Below are 17089 nucleotides of genomic sequence, written 5' to 3' on the forward strand. Positions count from 1 at the left end.
ACATGGTCTGGCAAGGTCTGCTCCTTAAGCCAAGCATGCCTTCTCAGTACAGAACCAGTGACTGCTGCCCTGCAAGATGCTTCTAGGACGTCAAAGCCACATTGCAAGGAATGCTTGCTGACTTGGCTTGCAGAATGCATACGCTCCTGTAATTCTTTATTTTCTGCACAGTCTGTAAAAGTAGATAATTTTTGTTTTAATAAGTTCCATAATATGTTGCTGGTATTTCACCATGTGAAACTGGCAATTCAATGCCTTAATGGCGAGAGTTGCAGAGGTGTATACCTTTTTACCCCATCTGTCTAAAGCTTGGGAATCTCTGTCCGAAGGGTTGAGATTCTTAGCTGTAGTTGCTTTTATACCTTTAGCCCCCTGGGAAATGACCTCTGGGTCAGCAGTAGGATTTTTGAAAAGAAATTTGTGAGAGTCAGGGACTCTGTAGTACCTGTCTGGTTTTCTTGGAGCAGGGGGTAAAGTATCAGGAGTTAGACTGGATTCCATAAAGACATCATCCACAACATACAGAACAGGAGGGATAGCTAAAGGTCTATGTTGTGGCAAGTCTAAAAAGTCTCTTTTTGGACTAAAGATAATCCTGGCATTCCCAGTGGAAATGCTCTCTTAAAGTATGTAGGGTTTCACCAAAAGAAAAATCTTCTTTCGGGGAAGCAGAGGGAATTGAGTCCTCTGCATTTGAATCCTCATAAGTAGATAAAGGCATGTTTTCATATTCATAAACCTTAGAGTCGTCGGACTCTTGGGCAGTTAAAGCTGCTGGGGACAGATTTCATTTTCTCTTAGCAGGAGAAGGTTGGCTTCCCCGAATCAGCATAATCAGGTCTTCTGCCATTTTAAGCATTTGATATTGTGGCAAAGAAGCAGGTGCTTGAGTTTGGGTCATCGTTTTTTTAAGCGTAGCTCATACTATTGGCCTTAGAAACTCGGTAGTTTTAGACAGAACTAAAGACATGAAAGAAGTCGTTGGTTAGTGTTGAGTATCGGTAATGTCAAGAACTTCCTTGGAAGCCGGTGCCTGCACAGCGGCTCCGTACCCATCCAAGGCAGAGACAGCTGCAGTTTCCGTAGTCAAAGAAGAGTCGTGCCATACCGGACTCCGAATGGGTCTCGGTAGTGGCCTGCAAATCCATCAAAGCGGGCATCAGGGGCTGTGAAAGCACCTCACTGTGTACCAGCGGACTGTCGACTAGCTTAATGGAAGTGTCATCAGCAGTTTTGGACTTGTGCAGTCTGTCTCTGTCTTTATCCTTACGTTTTTTCGGAAGATCTGTAGTCGAATGGCTTACCGAAGCCATTTCGGAATATGGAGCTAGAGAGCAAAAGTATTTAGTGACAATAAGGGCCCGACGACGGGCATTGAACAAAGCACAAAACTGACAGCGAGGCACGTCGTGATCTGGGCGTAAACAAGTGACGCAGTAAGAATGGATATCTCAGTGTGGTATTTGCTTTCCACAGGCGAGACAATTATTAACGTTTTCTCACATCAGTTAGAGCAAGAAAAAAGGATCCCCAACAGAGTACTTAGCTTTAAAAGACTTCATGATGATTCAATTCGGAAACGAAAACTCAGGTAGTGGCCGACCGGCATTCATGCGAACTGCTTCTGCTTTGGGCTCCTCGGCAAGAAAGACTGATGTAATGGCGTCGGCTGCGTGTTTTTATACCCCTGACGACCTGATGTCAGTCCTGAAGTGACAGCAACCGATGCAGAAATACTAAGTCTCTGGTATTCGGGCCGACAGAGGGCTACTTGCAGGCAGATAACCCAAGTGTGATGACTAACAGTGAAACACGAAGAACATCTTTATGTTACGACAAATATGGAGACCAAATGTGATCATTAAAAAGTACAGTTTTGTACCTACCATAAATGTAGATGTCCGATAGATATGCAACTGCAGTCCTGACATATGGGTTGTCCTGCCTCAGGCAGCCCTTCGGTCGGCCGGATTCCAAAGTCTGGGTCCGGCGTTGGCTGATGTCCTCCTGACGTCAGAGCGGCCGGGGTATAAGAGAGTCAGCCGACGCCATCTTCTTCAGTGTTTCTTGCCCCAGATGCCAGGTGCCCTCCAAGGAAGGCTAAACTTAAGAGAATGGAAGAAATTCCAGACATGCACAATAATAAACAGATACACCATAACATATATCCCCAGCTAACTTGAAATAGGGGGTATGGACCCAAAAATGAGAAAAACAGAGGGGTAGGAGGGAGGGAAAACCTGACTGCAATTGCATATCTATCAGACATCTACATTTATGGTAGGTACAAAACTATACTATGTCCTTCAAGAATGCAACTGCAGTCCTGACATATGGGTTGAATACCATAGCCAAGCTGGGGGTGGTAGGACCTAAGACAAAGATGGTGTAGCTAAAATGCCCTGCAGGACTGCAGAAGCAAAGCCTGCTCGGGATCTGGAATATAAAGGCAGGCTGTAATGTTTGGAAAATGTATGCACGGAGCTCCATGTAGCAGCTTCTAGAATGTCCTTTGTAGCCACCCCTCTTAGAAAGGCTGTGGAGGTGGCTGTAGCTCTGGTGGAGTGTGGCCAGATATCGGCTGGCACATCTTTTCCATGGAAAGAGTAGCAGAATCTGATGCAGTTTCCAATCCATTTTGAAATTGTTTGTTTGGAAATTGCCTTCCCTTGTACCCCAGCAGCATAAGCTACAAATAGCTGGTCAGATTTTCTGTTAGTCTTTGTTCTGTCCAAGTAGTAGCGCAATTGCCTGTGTATGTCCAAGGTGTGCAGAAGCCTTTCTCCTTTATTTTGAGGACTAGGGAAGAAAGTAGGCAGGTGAATTGCTTGATTTAGAGAAACCCTGGATATCACTTTTGGCATGAATGAAGGACTGGTTCTTAAAGAAACTCTGTCCTGATGAAAAATGAGAAATGGTGGTACTGCCATGAGAGCCTGTATCTCCGAGACTCTTCTTGCTGAGGTAATTGCCAAAAGGAAAACTGTTTTCCAGGAGAGAAATTGCAATTCTGAAGATGCTGTTGGCTCAAAGGGAGGAAGAGTTAATTTTTCCAAGATGAAGTTGAGGTCCCATGCAGGCACTGGTGGTTTCCTTGGAGGTTTGATATTCTTTATTCCTCTTAGAAACTGTCTTAGCAAAGGATGTGAAAATACAGGTGGATCACAGTTGTATTCTGCTGAAATTGCTGATACGTGTATTTTTATGGAAGAGTAGGAAAGGCCATTGTGAAGCATTTCTGCCAAGTATTCTAGTATCTGTGGGATGCTCATTACTGATGGATCTTGACCTTTTTTGGCATTCCAGATGGTAAATCTCTTCCATTTGGCTGAATAAGTCCTTCTGGTGGAAGGTCTGCGGGCTTCCAGTAAGATTTCTTGAACCTTTTTGGAGAGAGAGAGAGATATGGGAAGAAGTCATGGAACCCTCCAAGCTGTCAGTTGCAATGTTTGTAGGTTGGGATGAATGGTCCTGTAATTGTGCTGAGTTAGAAGCAGTGGCCATAGAGGCAGGGGCCATGGCTTGGTGCGAGTTATGCTCCTTAGTAATGGGTACCAGTGTTGTCTTGGCCAGTCTGGCGCTATCAAAATGCCTTTCGGTTGTTCTGGTTTGATCTTCAGTAACACCTTGGTCATTAAAGGCAGAGGTGGGAATGCATAGATTGTTAGAGAATTCCAGCTGAAGGAGAGAGTATCCATTCTCCATGCGTGAGGATGGTGTGTCCTTGAGCAGAACTTCTTCAGATGATGATTGTGGTGTGAGGAAAAGAGATCTATGTCTGGCCTTCCCCATGCATGAGGTATTTGTGAAAAAATGTCTGGATGCAACATCCATTTGTGAGGGTCCATAATGTTTCTGCTTAGACTGTCCGCCAGAACATTGTCCTTGCCTGGAACAAACTGGGATTGCTACTCTATGTTCAGTTTCAGAGATTTTTCCCAAAGAGTCATTGTCAGTCTGCAGAGGGGGTATGAATGGGTGCCTCCTTGCTTGTTTATGTACCACATAACAGTGGTGTTATCTGTCCTTATTAGTAGATGGCCTTGCTGAAGAAATTTTCTGAAGGCCTCGATTGCATGAATCACTGCCAACATCTCTTTTTGATTGATGTGCAGATGCAATTCTTTTGGTGCCCATTGCCCTTGAATGCATCTGCCTGCCATGTGCGCCCCCATCCAAGGTCTGAGGCGTCTGTTGTTATGATTTGGCTTGCTTGAGGCTTGCTGAAAGACATACCTTTGTTTAGCTGGCTTGCTTGTGCCCACCACAAAAACTCCTGTTGTAGACATGGAATGAGTGGAATAATTGCTTCTAGGTTGTGGCTGTGTTGAGACCATAAACTGTTTAGGTACCATTGTAGTTCTCTCATGTATAGCCTTGCCAATGGAATTAAAAGAATGCAAGATGCCATGAAACCCAGGGCCTGCAGGATTTTCCTTGCCGTCATCTGGGTCTGCTTTGCTAGATTTTTGAAGTATCTGATAATTGTTCTTGTTTTTCTTCTGTGAGGAAAGCCATCTGTGAGTTTGTGTCCAGTTTGGCTCCTAGGAAAATTATTTGTTGGGATGGCAGTAGTCTTGATTTTTGAATGTTGACTGTGTATCCCAAAGCCTGTAGTAAGTGAATGACATAGTCCAAGTTTCTTATCAAGGCTTGTTTGCTGTCCGCTTGTATAAGGCAGTCGTCCAGGTAAGGGTATATTTGTATCCCCTGAAGTCTGCAATGTGCAATTACTGATGCCAGGCATTTCGTGAACACTCTGGGTGCAGTAGATAAGCCAAAGGGCAATGCTGAGAATTGATAATGCTCTGACCCTGCAAGAAATCTGAGGTATCTTCTGCAGCTTTGTCTGATTGGGACATGCAGGTATGCCTCCTTGAGGTCCAGAGTAACCAGCCAAGACCCCTTGCCCAGCAAGGGAAGAAGTTGCTGTAACGTCAGCATTTTGAATTTTGGCACAATGATAAAAGTGTTTAGAGCGGACAAATCCAGTATAGATCTCCATTGCTTTTCTTTTCTTGGAACAAGGAACAGTCTTGAGTAGAATCCCTGGCCTTGTTCCTGAGGAGGAACCTTTTCTATTGCTTTGATTTGTAGCAGCTTTGAAACTTGTATGAGTGCCTCTGCCCTTTGATTTTGTGGCAGGTTTGGCATGCCTTGTCTTGATGGTAAGGTATGGAAGTGGAACCTGTAACCTTTGTCTATTATGTAAAAAATCCATTTGTCCCTTGTAATAACGTGCCAATTTTCTGAAAATACAGATAATTTTCCGCCTAAAGGTGCTTCTCTTTGAGCCTTGGTCGGCGGTGTCAAAGTCAAGTCATTGTGTTTGTCCTTGTGGAGCAGTGGAAGTCCCTGCTCCACTTCTCTGATTAGTTGGTTGCCATTGGCGGCCTCTGTAGGAGCCTCGGTATTGCCCTCTACCTCGTGCATGCCTGTTTTTTCCTCTTTGGAACTTGTCAGTGTCTGGAAAGGACCAATTCTTCGAAGGCCAATTCCTGCTGAACCTTGGTGGCTGAACCTGGAGGAAATCTTTGACTGTTTGTACTGATTTAGCCTTTTCCTCAATTGATTTCAAAACATCCTGTGCATTAGCACCAAATAGCTTGTGTTTTTCCAGAGGAGCATCTAGTAGCTTTACTTTAACATGATCTGGCAATGTCTGTTCAGCCCCTGTCATAGCTGCCCTACATGAAGCTTCCAATGCATCATAACCACATTGAAGAAAATGATTGCTAACCTGCTGAGTATTATGAACCAAATCCTGCAAGGCCTTTCTATCCAAAGGCTCAGGAGAGGCTAACTTTTTCTGTAAATCATCCAACATGAAATCCTGATACTGAAACATATGAAATTGACAGTTTAGTGCTCTCATGGCAAGGGTGGATGAGGTATAAACTTTCTTACCCCACCTCTCCAAGGACCTAGATTCCCTGTCTGCGGGCAAAGGATTTTTGCCCGTGGAAGTGACCACGCCTTTGGACCCAGAGAAATAGTTTCTAGATCAACAGAGTGGGCCTTACAGAGATGTTTATGAGTATCAGGAACCCTGTAATATCTGTCTGGCTTGACAGGAGCAGGAGGGAGAGAATCAGGAGAAGCACTGGAGTCTGAATACACATCATCCAATACATCTAACACAGGGGGTATAGCTAAAGGCCTGTGCTGGGGTAGCTTAAGGAAGGTCCGCAGCCTTTTTCTGGAGTCGGAGAAGTCCTGGCCCTGCCACTGAAAATACTCCCTCATGGAGTGGAGAGTTTCCCCAAAAGAAATATCTTCAGGAGGAGAAGCAGAGGGAATGGATTCTTCAGCATCAGAATCCTCGTAGGCCAGGAAGGCTTCTTCCTGGGAATCTGAATGGCTTGACTTACCAGAGGCTTCATCTGAGGAAAGGGTATCTGTCTGCTCAACCCTAGGCCTTTTGTCAGAAGGCGGCTGAGAACCTCTGTCTGGATGAGCCTGAGAGCCCCTAATTAAAGAAATTAGATCTGCAGCTAAAGTCATGATCTGTTTATCAGAGGTGGGACCCTGTGGAAAAGATTTAGGAGGGTGAGACTTAACCTGGCTGGCAGCCTTAGCACGTGTGTAGGCCTTGATGGACATAGATGCAGGAGGCCTAGCAGCCCCATGTGCTGGAGTAACTTTGTCCACCGGAATGGTGTCAGGCAAATCTTGGGCTTCGGTTTCTGGAGGAAAATCAATAACCGGCACCGGGGTAGCCTCCGGGACCGAAGTCTTCGGTAAAGCGGTGTCATCGGCCTGGAGCTGTTGTGTTACCGCCTCCGAAGAGACCGATGCACTCGCGGTAGGCTTTAGCGTGGTGTCGGTGGAAGTCACGGGCCGCGAATGTCAGTCCCGGTCCTGCCGCTTTTTGGAAACGTGCTGTCGGAAGCTCCGACAGCATGTTATAAGAGTAAGTTTCCCCCAAAAAGTCTTCCACAAAGTCTGCCCGGCGCCTAAGTGTGCGCTTAGTGAAGCAAGCACAGGCAGCACAGGCCGAGACGTCGTGGTCTGGGCCGAGGCAGGGAAGGCAGTAAGATTGGAAATCCTTATGAGGTATTTGTTTACCACAAGACAAGCAATTATTAACTTTTGCAGTTTTATCTGACATGGGCTGAGGCAAGAAAAGGTCTCCCAACGGGGTACTTAGCTTTTTGATGACTTCGGTAACTGGAAACACAGGAGCTGGCCGACTGGCACTTGCGAACTGCTTCTGCTTCGGGCACCGCGCGGCAAGAAAGACTGAAGAAGATGGCGTCGGCTGACTCTTTTATACCCCGGCCGCTCTGACGTCAGGAGGGAGGCGACATCAGCCAACGCTGGACCCAGACTTTGGAATCCGGCCGACCGAAGGGCTGCCTGAGGCAGGACAACCCATATGTCAGGATTGCAGTTGCATTCTTGAAGGACATCACATGGAAAATGGGTACAGGCACTGCTAAGTACAGACACTCCTATTTTCTTAACTGATCAACCAGGAAGTTTAGATAGAGGAGCTGATAATTTTTTTTTCAAATTCAGCAAGTAAGTCAAGATGTTACAATACAGAAAATACAGATCATATTACTTACAATGGGTTCAAGCACAAAAATGGAACAGAAAGAATGTCACTAACTGCAAATTACTATATTTACAAGAACATAAGATGAAACCTTTGGGAATAAATGTTCATCACAGGGTTAAAAGTGTTTCACTGTACAATACTATCCAAATAGTCTCCTTAAACATATTCTTAACCTCTTACTGAAATGACAAAACAATTTTTATACATAACTGCTGCCTGTACAACCCACTAAGTTGTATGTGTGCTTTATTTTTAGTAACTTCCACCTCTGTAAAATCTTAGAATGTGTATGTATAAATATAACTACTATTTGTGCACAAATGTAAATAGAACTGTAATACTGCTTGTGTATAAATGTAAATAGAAATGTTAACTACTCTGTGTTTGGCTAGAACTTAGTATAATGCAATGTAAGGAATTAGAGCTTTTCTCCCTGGGCCTCCGCTGAAAATAGGTATTAGCCAGTCAAACTCTCCCAGTAAACAAAGACAAATAAATACATATATAAATACCAAATTTCCACCCCCTGAATTCAGAAGCATTAAAGATTAGACAACCCAGGGCCCACAACTCAAACACCACTAAACTGCAAATAATTGCAGAAATATGCTACTGCCATATGTAAAATGTTCCACAAGTATAACAGTATTAACTGTTTTCTTAGCTGAGATCATTATGAGAAGGCTAAAAATCAAAAAGTAGATGTTGAATCAAATTCAGTCGATGATACCTCCAACAGTATTCAGAAGCTCAGATGGCAACAAAAATGAAAGAAACTAGAAATGCATGGAAGGGTGCATGCATAGGAAATACTGACCAACCCTGTGGAAACACACAGAATAAACCAAAAAACTGCATATAAAAATGCTTGATTATGCAACTGGTCTTAGCTATGAGGAAGGATATGGAACTTATGCAGACAAACATGCACAGTAGAAATATATGCATCTACTGACATAATGATTTATAATACAGTAGTTCACTTGTATGGGCATGAGTTTGTGGGATAGACTGACATACAAATGTTTTCCCAGTTCAGAAGTTGCATGTCCTTTGCATGGGCTAAATCAAAGTTTAGACTCCAATACTGTATGGGTTTTATGAAGCTGTAGTGAAATGCAGCCTTAAAACGGAGCAAGGGCAAGTGAAAGTTCAGTACATCTTTATTAGAGAAATATCTTATGATTCTGGACTACAACACCTTCTAATAAACATATGCCAATTATGATGACTGACATTGGTGGGTTAAGCACCTACAAGTGTCAGCAGTGACAGGCATGTGGGTGGCTGAGAACAATGAAAGTGTTCATTCATTTTTTAAGTGCTGCAATCTGGAACAGCCCGCATCTACAGCTAAACTCAGTAGCTCCAGGTCATCACGTGTTTTAAAGTCAGCTGCTGAGGCTGATATTTATTCCAGTCAATGGGGCAAATGCTTTCAAGGACTGTTCACAGGACAGATTTCCAGCAAAAATGATTGCCAAACAATGTGTACATGCACAAATCAATATACAAATTAAACTAAAAGACAAAACTTAGTGAATGCAAAAAGCAAAGTAAGGGCAGTGTTTAAACAGGGTTGTGTGTATAAGGGAATTCTGGGCAAACAAGGCAGATTTTGTCTGCTGGCAATTTTGAAAAAAAAAAAAACAAAACTGATTTAAAAGGTTACGGAGATTGTGTGTATGTTGGGGGGCACTCAGTCTGAAGGGCTAGACCAGCATTTTTTATATTCACATTAAAAACATCAATAATAAGATTTCTTACACAAAACATGGAGAAAAACTAAAAACAAACAAAGACTGCATCAGTAGCACTAGTGTTTTGAAAAATTATGCAAGTGAACCTGCGCACAGAGTACAAACTTTTACTGCAGCAGAAAGAACTGGCCTACAAAAGACATGTGCACCAAAGATGTGATAAATGCAGTATAATCAATATGCACTAGAAGAGTTGTTCAGTAGCTGGACTAAACCAAAACTTGTTCAGCAGCAGGGAAGACACTGGATCAGTAATGGAAATGTTCACTCAAAAATGTCTAAAAGGAGTTAGCATGGAATGAAATGGAGAAATCCAAGATCCACTGGCCAACAAAAGACCGACAAGGAATAGGTTTAAGAAATTAATCTCTAGTATCTTCTCCGTTCTGACCAAGGACACAATGACACACGATCTACTGAACAGGACAAACATTCAGAAGACGGGGAATATGGCATGCAAAAGTACAAAATCTCAAAACAGAAAAAAAACTTTTTGTGGGGGAGAGGGGGGCTCTGCCCCACACTTACTACCCTAATTTAATAACTTCCAAGGCTACACCACAGTGAAAAAGAGAGACCCACTCATTAATCATCATCTCTATATGCACAGACATTGCTAATGTGTTCGGTTTCCAGGTGTTTATGAATGCTCTTCAAAAATGCCATATACAAAGGAGAGAGAATTGTTTTCTTGCAACTCCAAGTTTGCCTTCTGTTCCATGTACAACACAAAACTTCATAACATGAGCAACAATTATTTAATAATTGCATTAGTTTAACCCAGACTGTCCAACTGGGTAGATAATCTGCATTTTTTTCAGGGGAGGCTGGTGAAGAGAAGCTCCACATAAAAACAACTTCATAATAATCAATTATATGCTGAAAAAAAACCACAGTCAAACTTGTTATAAATTAAAGTACAAAAACACACAACAAAACAAGTGTAGTTTTACAGTGTTCAGAAAATTTAGGATTGGCATAAAATGGTTGTTACAATGAATTCAAACAATTTATGGTAAAAACTGATGTGAGGGAGTTTGGCATTCACACTAGGCTATATGTAGTTTTGTTTGTGTCACTTTGTTCAATAATTACAGGCCACTGTTAGCATCTGGAGAATAGTTTGATAGGAAAAATAAGATAAATGAAGATTAACAGTGATTGCAGAGAAAAAAAGTATTTAGGATTACCCTGGAGAGGTACAAAAGCATAGCCAGCGGATCTGTAAGTAGTCATTTAGTTTTTGTTTGAACAATGTCTTGTTCTCCAACTGTCTAACAGGCAGAGGTAGGGAATTTCATAGTTTAGAGAGTTAGGAGGAATACAGAGAGTCTCCAGCACTACTGTTTGATTTAGAAACTTTTAGAAGAATTTTATCAGTAGAACATAATGATCTATTTGGGCAGTAGTGCTGGAAGATATTTTTAGACTTGGACATTTGACAGGCTTCTTTATTAGCCTGTGGGTAGTGACACGCTGAATGTAGGTTATGTAATGTCTTAACTCTATCCACTGACGTTACTTTAATGCAATGCAGTGGTATGTCCTGTACTAATGACTTGTAGAAAATGTTGCTATTTTATTGCAGCATTGCTCAACAAGGAGAGGTTACGAGTTTACAAGTATGGGTACAGCATAAAGGAATACTGGGATGAGACGAGATGTTGCAATGTTAACCTATTAAGTATGTTTAGGCTCTACTGAGGGCACCTAGTTTTTGATGGGTTTTCTTTACAGCCTGTTTAACATGGCTGCCAATTTTCAGATTTTAATCAACATAATCTCCCAGTAATTTGGTATGGGTTACTACTTTTACCTTAGTACTACTGGAGGAAAGAAATGAGGATGACTATTTGTTGCTGGGATAGTTGCTTTTGGATGAACAAAATTAATATGGATTTATTGGAGTTTAGGAGGAGCTGTGAGTTATTTAGCCAAGTTTCTGTGTGGTAGAAAGTGTTTTTATTCTATTTTGGCAGAACAGATGACTGTGGAACCATCAGCATACTGGATGATGGTGACTTGTTTGTTTGCAAGGTAGAGGTCATTTTTAATATATTGAAAAGTAAAGGTCCTAATATTGAGCCTTGAGGACGCCAGTGGATATTTGCAGAAATGGAGAGATGACATTTTGCCAATTTACAGTTTGGTGTCCGTTAGAGTGCAGATGTTAAACCAAGACAGTGACAATCCATGAAAACATAGGGATGACAGTTTGAGCAGCAGTATACTGTGTGGCACAGTGTCAAAAGCTTTGGCTAAATCAAGACATACATAAGATAGGAGACTATTATTTCTATTTTGGTTTACAGTAGTATTGACCAGTGGTGGTGCTGTGATTTGGGTGGAAACCATGCTGGGAGGGGGAAATTCTAAGTTATGTACTCACCATTACTAGGCATCTGTGTTGTCCATTTTTATTCTTCCTCAATTATAGTTACAGATCTGATCCTTGGATCTGACTTGGCTGCATACTATAGATTTCTGAACCAAATCTCGAGCTCCTCACTCTATCCATAATGCCCTACTCCATATCCCTATTAGCTCAGATGAAGATTGCTGCTCTATTTCCCAAACAACAGAAGAGAAACAGATATAGCCTGATAGAAAAAGACAGGTCTCAAACATGGAACTGTAGATTCCAAACAGGACGGGAATTGAAGAAGAATGAAATTGGACAACAGAAATGCCTAGTTATGGTGAGTATATAACTTATAAATTTGATGTTGTCCTTTTCATTCTTCCTCACTTATGGGACAGAGTCCCCACCTACATTAGCCTTGGATGGCTCTCATGGAAGGATATTCCAGAGTACTGCCGAATCAAAGGAGCCTCTCTTTCTAGATATGATGCCCAATTTGTAATGTGAAACAAAAGTATGAACCTTGGACCATGTTAGCCACTGAACAAATGTCATCAACAGATGATCTTGAACGTAAGGCAGATGAAGTTGCCATGGGTCTAGCTGAGTGAGTTTGGGGATGTTTTGGTAATGTAATACCCCTTCTGAGAGGAAATCCATGAAATACAGTCTACTTTAGAAACTGGTTGGCCTAGGCGATTTTGAGAGAAAGACACAAAAAGCTGGTCTGACTTTCTAAACTGTTTCGTCCAATGAAGATAAAAATGTAGTTGTCTGTGCACATCAAGGAGATGTAGCATGTACTCTCCTTTACTGGCAAAATTTGGAAAGAAGACTGGCAAGTGAATGGATGGGTTGATGTTATTTTCAGAAGCTACCTTAGGTAAAAAGAAGGGTCAGTCCGTAGAGAAACCCTATCTTTATGAAAAACAATGTAAGGAGTTTTTGCTGAAAGAGCCTGGAGTTCAGAATTTTTCCTGTCAAAGTTATAGTTACCAAGAAAACCATCTTCTATGAAAAAAACTTTAGGTCAGACTTGTCTGAAGGTTCAAAGGGTTTTTGCATCAAACCTTCATTCAAGTACTGCATGAAGATCCCAAGGTGGTGAAGGATCCTTTATTGGGGGCCTTATTAGAAAAATGCCTTTCATAAAGGCTTTATATAATCTAGAAGAAGCTAATGTAGTCATGTTTAAAACTGTTCCGCTGAATTTCAGGCTCTGAGCTGGTGCAAGTTTCGCTTTGACAAGATTTATCCAATACTCAGAATCGCAAATCTGGAGCAAATAGTCCCTGGCATGTTGAAGTTGATGCTTGAATTGGACGGTAAGGAACCAGTCGTCTATACATGGAAACACCTGGAATCCTTTCAGTCTCAAATGAGCTGCAACTACTGCCATGCATTTGGTAAACATCCTGGGGGGGCTGTAGTGCGTCCAAAAGACAGAGCTCTGAATTGGTAATGATTGGATTCCAGCTGAAAGCAGAGGTATCTTCTGGATCATCTGTCTATTTTGATATGATACTATGTGACCTGAAAAGCTACACAGCACATCCAATCATCCTTGTGCAGAAAGAGAAGAATGGACTGAACCATGACCATTCGGAACTTTGCTTTCTTTACATACTGATTCAATTTGCTTAGATCCAAAATGGATCTGAGGTCTCCTATTTTCTTTAGCACTAAAAAGAAGTGTGAATAAGTTCTGAATCTTATCTGGTCTGGGGGGACCTTTTGGATGACTCTTGTTTGGCAGCTTTTGGATTTCTTGTGCTGTTGCCTTCCTCTGACTGGGTGGAACATCAGAAACTTTATTCCTTTGACAGTGAAGAAGGGGGAAAAATGATATGCAATAACCTCTGGATATTATTCTTAACACCCATGAATCTTTTGTGATGCCTGTCCAGCATTCAGGTGCAAAGAAAACTGACCTCCAACTGCCTCCAGATTATGGCAGTCAGGCAATGCTTCAGGAGTACTGAAAGGGCCTGTCTGAAAAGAATCCCTAAAGCCCTGTTTTTTCAGGTCTCTTCTGCCTCTACAGCGATGTTTTCTGTTAAAATTTTCCCCTCTGCAGGAATTTTCTCCACGTTAATCTTGGAAGGGTCCCTAAGATTTACAGAACTAAATTTTCTTACTGCCTCTCTGGTTCCTAGAGAAGGTCCACAGACATGTAGAAAACTTGATCCCTAGAGCAGAGACAGGGTCTTTCCATGTTTTTCACTGCAAGTAAGCGTGTCCTCTATTGATGGCACAAACAAGGAAGTGTCATCAAATGGGGCATTAATAAAGACGTCATACAAGGCTCGGCTAAGTCGCATAGTTGCATCCAGGCGATGCTTGAAACGGCTGCTTGTAAGGTACCTTCAGCTGTATAAGAGATTAACCTCATTGAAGTGTCTGAAATAGATAAAAGAGTGGCCAGTTGAGAGGATGTTCTTTTGAAATCATCAATAGACATGGACTCCAGAATATTTGAAAGTTCCTTAGTCAAAACTCTCTGAAGCCTAGTAAAATGCGCCAGATAGTTCAGTGCATATCAGAGAAGAACAAGAAAAAAGACAAGGTTACCAACTTTGGTAACAACAAGACATACCTTTTAAAAAGTTAGGTAAGGAAAGTAACAACAACAGTACAACAGACTACTAAAAAACAATTAGTAGAAAAAAGATATTCCTAATGCCAGTTTCAGCTAAGAGGTTGGAAAAATTAAAGCTTTACATAAGTTTTAGGAGATGATAATAGAAAAAACTCTCCGACAAATGCTCGATAGTGGAACCTGCATCTAACCAAGATGGTGGCAATCATGATCAGAGCAACAGGGATGGAGTATGCCATTATGGGTAGAGAGGAGCTTGAAAGTTGGACCAGAAGTCTACAGTATATGGCCGAGTTGGATCCGAGGATTGGATTTGTAACCCGTAAGTGAGGAAGAATGAAAAGGACAACATCAGATGTAGACAGATGTCAGTTATTTAGGTGAGAACTTGCGACTGACTATACTTCTTATGTATTTTAGCTAGTGGAGATATGATGTTTATGGGCCTGTAGTTATGGGAACACATAGGATTTTTTTCTACAGAGTGGAAACATAACTTTCCTTGATGCAGCAATTCACTACGCTAGATAGAGGGTATTTGAATGCTTCAGCATCTACTTTGATAAATTCTGCTGGTAAGTTATCAGGGGTAAGGCTGGTTGGTTTCAGAGTACTGAGAAATTTCCAGATGGTTGAAGTAGAAACAGGCTGGAGTATAAGCAATGGAGAGTGAGGTTGGGGGGGGGGGTAAGAATTTGTACTATTTAAAGAGTTTTGTGGGTTTATAAGGAAGATTACTGAATTAAAGTACGAGTTAAATTTATTAGCCATACAGTCACCTTGTTCAGCAGTGGAGGGGGTTGATTGTGAAGTCTGAGAACTTGGTTAAAGGCATTCAAAATTCTTTGGGGTTATTTCAATAGGATGGCTGCAGTTTTATACAGTTGTTTTTGTTTTTGTCAGACCCAGTTTTGATTTTAGTGATATTTCTGAGTTGTTTATATGTTTGGCGGATGGCTACATAGTTTGTTAGTTTCCATTTTCTCCAGGCTTTGTCCGTGCGTTTTCATACAATGTTTAGATGCTTTTGAAAGCCAGGGAGCCGGATTATATTTGATTTATTTGGTTCATGCGGGTGCAACCTTGTTTAATACTTTTAGAAATGTGGAGTTAAACAGTACTACAGCTTCATCAGGAATGAGTGTATTTAGGACACTCCAGTTACACAGTTTACGGTTTGAGAACTTTGTTAAAGCTGGAGATGTTCTGAGCATGGTTCTAACATTGTTGTTTTTGGTAGTGGGTATTTACTCATTACAGATATTGAAATGATAATGACACTTTAATTTTGTTTTGGATTTTTGTTAGAATCCAGTCTCTGGTGGAAGTTCTGCTGGCAACACTATTGTATCTGGTGGGTGTAGACATTAGTTGTGAGAATGCATACATAAGTTAATGGCGTGTGTGGGGTTATCTGAATTGATGTTCATCCAATTGATATTTAGGTCTCCTAGTAGAACAGTTTCCTCAGGGATACTACTCGATACGCAAGACAGTAATTATTTGTCTATACTTACATTATTAAATGGGGAGGTATGTAGAGATGAACTATACAGATTCCTGCATTCATTCTTTTTTTAAGACATGGGATTATTATTTTGGCACAGTGCTATGTGGGGGAGGGGTTAAGGAGGTGTTGTGAGACAGATTAAAAGTATCTTTGTAGATGGCTACTCCCTCTCCTTTTCTATGGGTCACGTCTAGCCTTAGTATATTGAATCCTGATGGTAAGACTTCATTGTCCTTTTTCTCTTGTGAGAGCCAAGTTTCAGTAGTAACTAGTACATTTGGATTACAACAGACAATCCAGGCATTCAAGTCAGGCAGTTTATTTCAAATGCTTCTAATGCTGATTGAGAAAAACTGTAATCCTGTGGGGGGTTGCTTCAGGTGAAGTTTGAAAATGGGCCTTATGATGGTTAGTTGTGCTGTCTGAAGTTCAAAGAAAAATAGCAGAAGCAAGCAGAAGCCACCTGCTGAATCAGCCTTTAATCTCAGATACCCTACCCTAACACTGCTAAAATGTGAAAGACAGCAGAACTATTACAAAACTGCCCATAACTTTCATTAAAGCAACAGGTGCCCAACTCCTGTGCTTAAGTACCTAGTAAAACAGTACTTTGCAGCAATCAGCTTAAGTCTTTATTAGAAGATAAAAAGAGTGGCTATTCTGCTACTTTCACACACTTTGTGAACACTTGGAAGGTAATCCTTGTCTGTGTCAGTGGCATAACATGTACACTTGCCTTTTGGTGAAGAAGGCTGTGGGTTGTACTCTCAAACTAGACAGATCAATTACAGACACTGCAGTGTAGCATAAGAGGAGTGATATGCTCCTGATTGTGTTGTCCTTCAGATAACATGTTAAACCGAGGGGCCCCACTTGCATGAGGTGGTGGTAGTTCACATGGATGTTAAAGATGCCATGGCACCTACTGAAAACAGCAGAGACAGTTCTCTGATGCCCTGGCTTAATTTTCCCTAGTAGTATAAATACCACCTCAGGTCTCCCCTGAAAAGAGGCTACTAGCTTAGTGGGACTAACCCAGTCAAAGGGTAAACAAAATAAATAAAAATAAAAGACATGAAGGGAAAGATATGGACAGACTGTCCCAACTGACAAAAAAATCAGTCACTGAAAAGAGCAGTTAATATTTGATAAAAAGGGAACTTGTATCATAGGGTACTCCTACTGCTTGCAATTAAATTTACTTAGGGAGAAAACTATATATAAAATGTACAAATTAAGTATAATATGAATGCAAAATACTGCTAAAAAGCAGCCCAAGGTCAACAACTAGTGG

At 41.5% G+C, this 17089-nt stretch overlaps 1 protein-coding gene across 2 annotated transcripts in view; it reads right to left on the reverse strand.

Moving 5' to 3' along the window:
• RNF169 (ring finger protein 169) overlaps positions 1 to 17089 on the reverse strand; it is a 689470-nt gene that overhangs the window by 241874 nt on the left and 430507 nt on the right. The gene's annotated exons all lie outside the window — the stretch shown is intronic.

Source organism: Protopterus annectens, chromosome 5.part0, assembly GCF_019279795.1.
Source record: "Protopterus annectens isolate FY-2018-M chromosome 5.part0, PAN1.0, whole genome shotgun sequence".
Lineage (NCBI taxonomy): Eukaryota > Metazoa > Chordata > Ceratodontiformes > Protopteridae > Protopterus > Protopterus annectens.